This window comes from Rhipicephalus microplus, chromosome 9, assembly GCF_043290135.1.
Source record: "Rhipicephalus microplus isolate Deutch F79 chromosome 9, USDA_Rmic, whole genome shotgun sequence".
In the NCBI taxonomy this organism is placed as follows: Eukaryota; Metazoa; Arthropoda; class Arachnida; order Ixodida; family Ixodidae; genus Rhipicephalus; species Rhipicephalus microplus.
This window is the reverse complement of record NC_134708.1, coordinates 65724712-65735503: the sequence shown is the minus strand read 5'-3', so window position 1 is coordinate 65735503 and position 10792 is coordinate 65724712.

The window sequence follows — 10792 nt, the reverse complement described above, 5'->3', positions numbered from 1 at the left end:
CACCATGCCCACTATTATTTCCACTACGCCCACCATGTTTTCCAGTATCCACCATGGCAATTTTTCCAATAGGGAAGAGTTAATTGAAAATTTTAGCTACCGAGTTGATCTTTAAAACAAATTAGGAACCAATCCGGTGAATACGTATATACAAGGAGGCCAAAAGAGATAATATTTTGAGTGAAAATAAGCACCCAGTTCTAAACGAAGTAACGTTGTTATGATAATTGAACCCGAATAAATAAGCTAGTATATGAGATACCAAAGAATGCAGAGAAGAAAATTGCTGTTCTTCCAGGAAGAATATGGGATTACAAAGAACTGGAGGTTATCAGCCACTAAAAAAACTATTAAGGATCATTGCAACTGAATAAAAAATACGCGTCAATTGTGCGGCAATAAACGAAACCAAACAGTTAAAGAATAAAGCGAAAATTTATGGTAGCATCAATATGCAAGAAAGTCGAGATTCCACGAATTGAAAAATGGCGACAAGCAACGGTAAAAAAAAAATGAAGAGCGACACAATGAATGAGACAATGTACAATGTTGCTGTGCTCACACTATTGGGACAGCTTGTGGCTCTCCTATAGTAGAATTCGTAGAACGCTTTAAAGCGTTGCAAATTTATTCTAAACGCATGAAACAAGTTTGTTAATCAAGTGAAACATGGTTCTACGTCGTTCGCAAAAGCAATAAACGCTCAGATTAAAGATTCAGGAGCGAAGATAGAGCTCTTGCATCATAATTTACATTGTAGGTGCTGATAAGTGAAAAAAGTCACAGCAAAGTGTATGATGATGAGTGGGGTGAAGCGTCCGTCTCTTCGTCCGTCCGTCCGTACATGCATCAGGACGGAAGGACGGTTGGAAGCACGTACGGACGTAAGGAAGTAAGGACGGAGGCACAGAATCACGGTTGCACAGATGGACGAACAGATGAATGGACAGACGGACGGATGAATGGACGCATGAACAGATAGATGGAAGTAAGGATGGACAGACGCATGAACGGACGGACGGAAGCAAGAACGCACGCACTCCAGGCGTACAGGCAGACAACCAAATTGACCTACGGACAGACAGAAGCATGAAGCACGGATAGATGGACGCACGGATGGACGAACAAACAGACGGACGTACGGAAGCACCTAAAATATAAGGGTCAGACGCATGTGCACTCAGTATGAGAGCATTCTCATCACTTTAGGCTTTACACAGAGAAGTCCTACTGAGTATTAGCATAAAATGTCCCTAGCAACACGTCCGACGAAATCTCAATACTGAAAATGAACAGCCAGGCCTAGGGTCAAGGTATGTCCAAGTAGCTAGCATCATAGAGAAAACAAAAAAAAATATTACGCGAGTCGCACACAACCAAGATTAGCGTTGGCTACAGAGGCAAACTGAATAATGACTAATACGTACTCACGCAAGTTAGAAGCAGTAGATCCGGTCGTGCACAGTTCCTTAAAGGTACAGCTAATTAATTACGTTGTGTAGTTAGATTGACCCCCTAATTTATATACTCAACCGAAGGTATTTTAAAGTCACTTAGCAAAATTTATATGCTTTCGCAATGTTGTGTATTTGCTCTAGTGTGAATACCTTTACAATTATATTGCTCATGGTTCCAAATGTTCGCAAAAAGGTTATTTTGATTATGTTGAGGCTTTCCTCTTCCCAGAAATGCGACCGCAGTAAGCCAGCCAGGTTATCAATCGTCAATCATCATCATCATCAGCCCGACTACCTCCCCCCCCCCCCCTCTGCAGGAAATGGCCCCTCCCATGTTCCGCCAAACAACTTGGTCTTGTGCTTGCTACTGCCACTTTATACCCGCAAACCTCCTAATCTCATCTGCCCACCTCAATTTCTGTCTCCCCCTAACACGCTTGCCTTCTCTAAGAATCCAGTAAATATCCTTACCGACTAGCGCTTATCCTGCCTACGCGCTACATGCCCGGCCTATGTCCATTTCCCCTTCTTATTTCAACTATGATATTCTTAACCCCAGTTTGCTCCCTAACCCACTCGTCTCTCTTCCTGTCTCTTGAGGTTACACCTACCATTTTCCTTTCCCTTACTCGATGCGTCATCCTCAGTGTATGCTGAACTTTTTTGTAAGTCTACAGATTTCTGCTCTATATCTAAGTACTGGCAAGATGCAGCTGTTAAATACCTTCCTCTTGAGGAATAATGGCAATCTACCAGTCACAATATTTGAATGCTTCTCGAATGTGCTCTACCACATTCTTATTCCTCTAGTTATTTTAATATCGTGGTCCGGCTTCACGGTTACTGCGTGTACTAACTGGACGTAACCATGTACATCTTCAAGTGCCTGTATCTATATATCTATATCTTGATATAATATATCTACCTATATCGAAGCGCTGTTCTCTCCCCAGGTTGTTTACATTCCTTTCTTCTTCTTTAAATTCATTTTAAGACCTACATGTCTGCTCTTCCTGTCTAATTCAGTAATCATGAGTTGCAATTCCTCCCCTGAGTTACTCAGCGATGCAATTTCATCGGTGAAGCGCAGGTTACTAAGGTACTCTCCATTAACTGTTATCCCTAACTGTTCCCATTCTAGGGATGTAAAAACCTAATGTAAGCACGCAGTAAATAGCATTGGGGAGATCGTGTCCCCTTGTCTTCCACCCTTCATTAGTATTCTTTCGCTTTCTTTATGAAGCACTGTGGTGGCAGTTGATCCACTGTAGATTTCTTCCAAGATGTTTATATATGCTTCACCAACGCCCTGATTCCACAGTGTCTGCATGACTACAGATATTTTGACTGAATCAAACGTTTTCTCGTAATCAATGAAGGCTATGTATAGTAGTTGGCGGCGTTCTGAGCATTTCTCTATTACCTGGTTGATAGTATGAACGTGGTCGATCGTTGAGTCAGTGCGCTAAACTAAACAAAGTTTCCCTGAGGAATAACACCTCTAAAGCTATTCGTCACGTGTGACAGTTATGTCTGGCTTATCTTCGCAAAGACTATAGAGGCAGTGTTGCAACACACCGGGTCACGGGGTACCACAGCGGCGAGGCTCCGAGTGTGCACTGCTGGGATACCTCTCTGCAGCGGATCACGTGATGTCATTTCACGCCTGCCACACTTGCGCTCCGCTGGCTCAAGGTCATTGTTTAATGATCTTAGGAGACTTAAGGAGTGAAGGTTTTAATCAAACGACAGCGGCTCAACAATACGAAAAAAAAAGACACGCACGCCACACTAGCGCGAACGGAGCTTGGGCGAATTCAATCACATTCGAACACGTCAACACTCCCGTTTACGGGGGGGGGGGGGGGGGTCTCCAATATTTTTTCTTACAGGTTCCTAAAAGGCATAGCTGCCAGGCTAACCTCCAGTCTTTTCTACCACCGTGGCAGTGTAGCACGTAACGTGTCAAATTGCTTAGCTCGAGGGAATGGGTTTGATTCTCAGTCAAGGCGACCGCATTTCGACGCGAGCGAAGTGCAAGGTAAACCGCTGTGTTCAAATTAACGCACTCGCGACAGAACCCTACCTGGTCTAGCCAATTCCGTCGCCGATATGACACGCTTGACTATAATATTGTTTCGGCACGTAGAACTCCAGTAAATGGTATCGCTACTGCCTTTTCTCCATTTTTGACAGCTTTTTTTTTTTGTCTCGAGTTAAAAGTGAATGCAACTTCAAAGATATCTTCGCATCATTATCAACGCTAACGTCTCCTTGAAGCATTTGCGTTGCACAACCATCACCGGCTGTTAGAAGAAGCCTCCTCTATGAAAACCCGTATCTGAATTCACCGCGTTTGTTCTTACGCATGGGCCTGACAGTCCCATCTATCGTGTTCGCTGAGTCTATTTCATAAAAGGAAGCTATTACGGGGCTACGACGGAATGTTGGAAAGTGCAAGCACAAAACGGAAGCCGGGTTGAAACTTTGCAGTTTCAATTAGGGCCTAGTTTAAATTTTCGAGCCCTCGTTTTAGGTCTGTTCCGACCCTCTACGTGAATCACTCGCGCGGTTAGTTCCGCTACCAAGAGTAGATGAAAGGCAACGGTTGTTTCACGCCATCGCGTAAAAATGGTGCCTGCTCGTGGAATAACACACGCGGAAACTTTAATGCATGTATTCTGAGCGGCGTTTCGAAAGCGGCTATTAAATTCAAGATTTCTTTTTCTCAATTTTTATGTTATATAAGGTGTGCTTGTAGTTCAGCTTTGCACGCAAACTCGAAGAGCACGTGCCTGCTACAGTGTTTCAGAAAACCTAGGTGCGCTGAACGTGGCATAAAATTAAAGTTCTAATTATGCACTTCACTTGGAGGCTGTGTAGGATATTACTTTTGTAAGTGTGCCGCCTAACTTCGCACTGCCTTTCTAGGCTATGTTTTTTGCAATACGAGAATAATTTTATACAGCATAACGCACAAGTTCGGCTAAAGGGGATGGGGGAAGGGCAGCACGCAATTGATGGTCTAGGAACCCTCCATACGCAGAAATATCAATTATGCGCGCATAATTAAAAAATTTTCTAAATACCTAAATAACACTAACTCTGAAGCTTTCCCATTATTGTTCTGAGATGCTTTATACTGAAGCTGCTGTGCTCAGTACTGTTTGTGATGTTATTGGGGCAGGACCGCTCCAGAAAGAATCAGACAGCACGCCAGTGCACAAACACACGTCCAACTTCTATTGTATCCTTCACACATGGACAACCCACACATTACGAAGTTCCTAACACAAAAACACGCGGCTAAACTAAATGAATAAGTAGAACGTTCGGCCTACAGTTCAGGTCGTCGGGGTAGTAGCCTGGGCCGTCGTTGATGCCCCGTCGGCACCATTCAGTGGCGAAGTCGACGTTGGGCGGCGTCGTCACCTGCAGTGACGAAGTCGGGAGACGCAGGGTCGCCGCGTCGAACTCCAGTGGCTCAGCGCCACTGTCGACGAACTGGAGCCGACGACCCACGTGTTCCGGCGGCAGGGAGTTGTGCCCTTGAGCACCTGCAGTCCGCCTCGGAAACCCACGCCAGCCCTCCTGGAACAGCGGCGCAAGGGCAGGTTCAGGCACCCGGCGCCAGCTCTCCACGACCAGCGGGACAAGGACAGGCTCAGGAACCTGGCGCCAGCTCTCCTAGACCGGTCGTCTAGCGGAGGCTGAGCTGTCCACTCGGCTGGTACGAGTGTCACGACGTGGCCTGGGTCGTACCTATGGGCCAGACGCCCAACGAGGTAGTCCTGCCTCGAACGACGTACCTCGCGCACTGCCGAAGGCACGGGTCACGCACCCTCGAGGCCGCGCCTCACGAGCTGTCGTCTTCCTCGTAGGCACCGCACGGCACATACACGCACACATCATATCCTCTTCGCCACCGCACGGCACACTATTGTCGTTTTTTTAGTTTCTGTTTCGCGTCCGCGCAGCACATATTATGACATCACCCCCTTTTCCGAGAAAGTTGTTTGCAACTATTCTACTACAAGGGCGCGGGGCGAACGAATGGTCACTGCACTGCACGGTCACTGCACGATCCCTGCACTGCACTGCATTGTCTTAGGGGTCGCATGTACATAGTAGCAGAATGTTCACAGAAGGCTGTTTACAGTTCGGTTGGAAAACTACCGTACAAGTAGGGTTGCTATGTCGCAACTAGGAGTCAACTATTCACGACTGAGGGCTAGTAGTATTAAGAACCACGTTGCTACCTAAACGGCAGTTATGCGCGACTCAAGTAGTCGGCTCCAACATTGTCACAACCTTTGATGTAATGAACTGTGAATGAGTACTCCTGCATAAGGAGACTCCACCTCAACACTCTGTTGTTCACGTGTTTGGCGGAATTTAAATACTGTAATGGTTGGTGGTCTGACTGAATGACAAAAGGTTTGCCATAGAGGTAAATATGAAATTTTTGCACTGTCCAAACAAGTGCAAGGCATTCCCGTTCTATTGTTGAATAGTGGGTTTCTCGGGGCAATAAATTACGACTTGCGTAAGCAACTGGATGCAGCACCTGGCCCTTTCCCATCTGGAGCAATACTGCGCCCAGGCTTGTATTGGAGGCATCCGTACGAAGAACGAACTCCTTCGAGAGGTCGGGAGCAAGGAGGATGGGAGCCTCACCGAGCTTCTTCTTGAGGGCCGTAAACGCTTCCTCTTGATGTGCGCCCCATGAAACAGTGTGGCTTTGTCCCTTTCTTGTAAGGTCCGTCAGCGGCTTGGTCAGTTCGGCGTAGTTAGGTATAAACTTCCTGTAATAGCCGGTCAAGCCAAGAAACGACTGCACTGCTTTCTTGGTTGTAGGTCGTTTTGCGGCAAGAATCTTGTCTAGCGTTTTGAGAAGCGGTTCAACTGTAGTCTCCCCGATTCGATGTCCCAAGAAGGATATGCTTCGCTCTCCTATCTCACATTTACTTGGTTTTATGGTGAGGTGAGCTTGGTTAATTCGTTCAAAAACTTGTCTGAGGGTGTCGATGTGCTCTTGCCAAGTATCGGTCGCAATGATGACATCGTCGAAATAATGGTGAACGTTGTCGACACCACCCAGTACTGATCTCATAAGGCGCGCGAATACTGCTGGCGCCGTTTTAATGCCAAAAGGCATGTAGAGGAAGTGATAGAGCCCAGACATGCTGGAGAAAGCAGTTTTTTCACGACTGTTTGGATCCATCGGTACTTGCCAGTATCCTTTCGTGAAATCAAATTTGGAGAAAAACTGCTTTTGTCCAACAAGTGCAAGAACTACATCGATGCGTGGTATTGGCTCGCAGTCGGGGACCAGAATCTTGTTCAATTCTCTGAAGTCTATGCACAACCTAATCGTGTTGTCCGGTTTCTTCACCACGACAATGGGAGCGTGGTACGGTGACTGAGACCGCTCAATAATACCGAGTTTCAGCATCTCTTGCACTTCCTTTTCTACTCTTTCTTGCAAGGCTAGGGGGATGGGGTACTGCGGAACATGCACAGGCTTATTGGAGGTCAGACGTAGCGAACACTCCACGATTGCTGTTTTCCCTGGTAAGTCAGAAAAAATGTCCGCATACTCTTGAAAAAGTGCTTGCACATTCTGAACTTGTTCAGCAGTGAGGTGTGGTGATAGCTTGACATCCGTGCTGAGCTGCGTGCGATACAAGCTCAATATGGGCATTTGTTTGACTTCGTCTTCTTCTTCGGGGAGATTTTCGTGGAGCTCTGCAACAACTGACACCTGTTGTGGTTCCGTCACTTCGCGCTCTTCGTATTTTTTGAGCATGTTGATATGAAAAATCTTGTTTTTCCCAAACACATCGATGACGTAGTCGACATCATTTTTCCGTTCGATGACTTGGAACGGCCCTTTCCACTGCATTAACAGCTTGTTGGAGTCAGTCGGGAGCAGAATTAAAACCTTGTTGCCTGGGCATAATTTTCTAGGGCGACTTTTCCTGTCATAATAGGTTTTCTGCTTCACACGAGCCTTCTCCAGCTGTTCATGGGCTATCTTGCAAGTCTCCTCTAGGCGATTGCGCAAATCAAAGACGTAGGTGTAAGTCGTCCGCGTTTCTGCGTCTAGCCCCTCATTTGTCCACAGTTCTCTCAGCACGGTTAGCGGTCCTCGGACGTGGCGGCCGTAAATGAGCTGAAACGGAGAGAACCCGAGGCTTGTCTGTGGAACTTCCCTATATGCAAAGAGTAGTGGAGCTAGGTACCTGTCCCAAGATCGAGGTCTCTCTTGGCACATTCTCTTTAGCATTGTCTTCAGGGTGCCATTAAATTTCTCCACGAGACCGTTCGCCATCGCATGATATGGGGTTGTCTTTAGCATCTTCACGGAGAGAAGCCTGCTAACCTCGTTCATTAATTCTGAGGTAAAACTTGCCCCTTGGTCGGTGACGATTTCCTTTGGCAAGCCGATGCGGGAAAAAATCTCGATGAGTGCTTCCGCAATGTGAACTGCATCGATTGCGGGCAATGCTACAGCGTCAGGGTAGCGAGTCGCAAAATCGATAAGTGTCAGAACATATCGGTTCCCACGGTCCGATCTTGGTGAAAATGGGCCGATTAAATCAACCGCGACCCTTTCAAAAGGTGTCCGGATAAGAGGCATGTTGCCTAGTGGTGCGACTCCAACTTTTCCTTTAGGGGTAGTTCTCTGGCACTTGTCGCAAGACTTGACAAAGCGCTTTACGTCTCCGTTCAGGTCAGGCCAATAAAATTCTTCTAGGACACGATCAGTAGTTCTTTTGATGCCTTGGTGTCCCGCCATGATACTGCCATGAGCAATGTCCAGTATGCCTACCCGGAACGCTTTCGGAGTGACCAGCTGTTTAAACGTCCTGCCAGTGGCAAGGCGGTAGCGTCGATAAAGCAATCCTTTATCTTCGATGAAATCGTAACAGTGGCCCTTTCCCGATTTGAACTCTTTATTCACTTTAGCAAAGACAGCTTTGAGTGTCGGGTCATTTCGCTGTTCCTCGACGAATTGGGCTCTGGTAACGTCAGGTAAGAGCGTTGTTGACACGTACAAAGGCCTGATATTTTCTTGACCTTGTTGATTGGCTTTGGTTGTTGCCACGCTTGAAGAAGCAGATCTTGAGGTGACAGGTGACTTGGTCGGGTGTGCTTGCGCAGGTAACTCATCCACCTGGGTATGAGTCGCCTGCTTCCAGTCAGAATCTGGATCGTATGGTCCTCTGACGCCTGGAAGATTTCCCAGCACAAGGTCATAGAGGGGTTGATCCATACAAGCCACTTTCAGCATCCCTGTGAAGTACGGCGTGTTGACTTGTACAATAGCTTCCGGGAGATGGCTAGTTGACCTGTCTAGGAGAACGACACTGATTTTCTTGCCTGTCAGGCACACATCAGGATTGAGCTCCCGTCGGACGATTGCCGTGTTGCATCCCGTATCGCGTAAGACTCGAACCTCTCTTCCTAGCAGCAGACCTTCGACCACTGGCATCCCGTCGGCCAGGAAACGTATTGTACCCTGCACGTTCTTGTCGTCGTGGTGACTTGAGCAAGGAATCTTCCCTCCTGGACGCTTGGCTGTTTTTCTAGCACCAGCCCGGGCAGAGTCAGGTTCGCTAAATGCGCACGAAGAACTCGGTTTGTTGTTCCCATGCTGGTTTCGGCAAGTTTCTGTGACATGTCCCGTTTTACCGCACAACTTGCATTTCAGCATCTGCTTAGGTGGATTGCGGCAGTCAGGAGCCAAATGTCCGAAACGATGACACAGGATACACTTGAGTTGCGGTTTCCGCGACGCTTCGGTAGGCTTTCCACTGGATTCTTTCGCGGGGTCAGGACCTTTTCCTATATTAGTCAAATTCTGCGCCTCAAGGAAGCGATCCGTCAAATTAGCGAGTTCATCTAGTGACTTGCACTCTCGCTCTTTTAAGAAAACAACCAGCTTTGGATGGCAACAACGCAAGAATTGCTCAGAGATTACGTGATCCCTTAGACCTTCATAGGTTTGGGATACGTTTGCCATGTCTATCCAATGGTCGAAATAACTGGTAATTCTTGCTGCTAACTGTCGTCCAGTTTCACCATCTGCTGCTCGTGCTTTCCGAAACTTATCTTGGTAGCCTTGAGCCGTAAACTGAAATCTCTGCAGTAGAGCTTTCTTTACTTTTTGGTAGTCCAGCGAATCAGCGGCAGTCATTCGGCCTATCACGGTTAACGCGTCACCCGTTAGGCACAGGCTAACAGCGAGACCCCATTTTTCTTGCGGCCAATCCTGTCCTGTGGCTACGCGCTCGAATCGCTGCAGATACGCGTGCAGATCATCGCGTTTCTCGTCAAATACAGGCAGTAACTTCTGCGGATTGAGGGGTGAGGAGGTGCTGGGCGCAGTCAAAGCGTCATTAGCTGCTACAGGCATATTCTGAGCTCCTTCCTGAAGCTTTAGCTTAAGCTGCAGAATTTCACGCTGCCTCTCGTCAGCTTCTTTGGCTGCCTCTCTCTCTGCAGCTCTCTCATCCCTTAGCTTAGCCTGTTGAGCCTCAATCCACTTGTTTAGCTCTGCACCCGAGAACCCTAGTTGGAGCCCTATAGCGGCGAGTTTTTCCAAGTCCATGGTGCAGTCTGAACGTGTGTCTGCCTCGAGCGAAACTGTCTTCTTTCCCTGGTTTAACGAGCGGATCCTGGCAGGCTCGCCAGTTTGTGATGTTATTGGGGCAGGACCGCTCCAGAAAGAATCAGACAGCACGCCAGTGCACAAACACACGTCCAACTTCTATTGTATCCTTCACACATGGACAACCCACACATTACGAAGTTCCTAACACAAAAACACGCGGCTAAACTAAATGAATAAGTAGAACGTTCGGCCTACAGTTCAGGTCGTCGGGGTAGTAGCCTGGGCCGTCGTTGATGCCCCGTCGGCACCATTCAGTGGCGAAGTCGACGTTGGGCGGCGTCGTCACCTGCAGTGACGAAGTCGGGAGACGCAGGGTCGCCGCGTCGAACTCCAGTGGCTCAGCGCCACTGTCGACGAACTGGAGCCGACGACCCACGTGTTCCGGCGGCAGGGAGTTGTGCCCTTGAGCACCTGCAGTCCGCCTCGGAAACCCACGCCAGCCCTCCTGGAACAGCGGCGCAAGGGCAGGTTCAGGCACCCGGCGCCAGCTCTCCACGACCAGCGGGACAAGGACAGGTTCAGGAACCTGGCGCCAGCTCTCCTAGACCGGTCGTCTAGCGGAGGCTGAGCTGTCCACTCGGCTGGTACGAGTGTCACGACGTGGCCTGGGTCGTACCTATGGGCCAGACGCCCAACGAGGTAGTCCTGCCTCGAA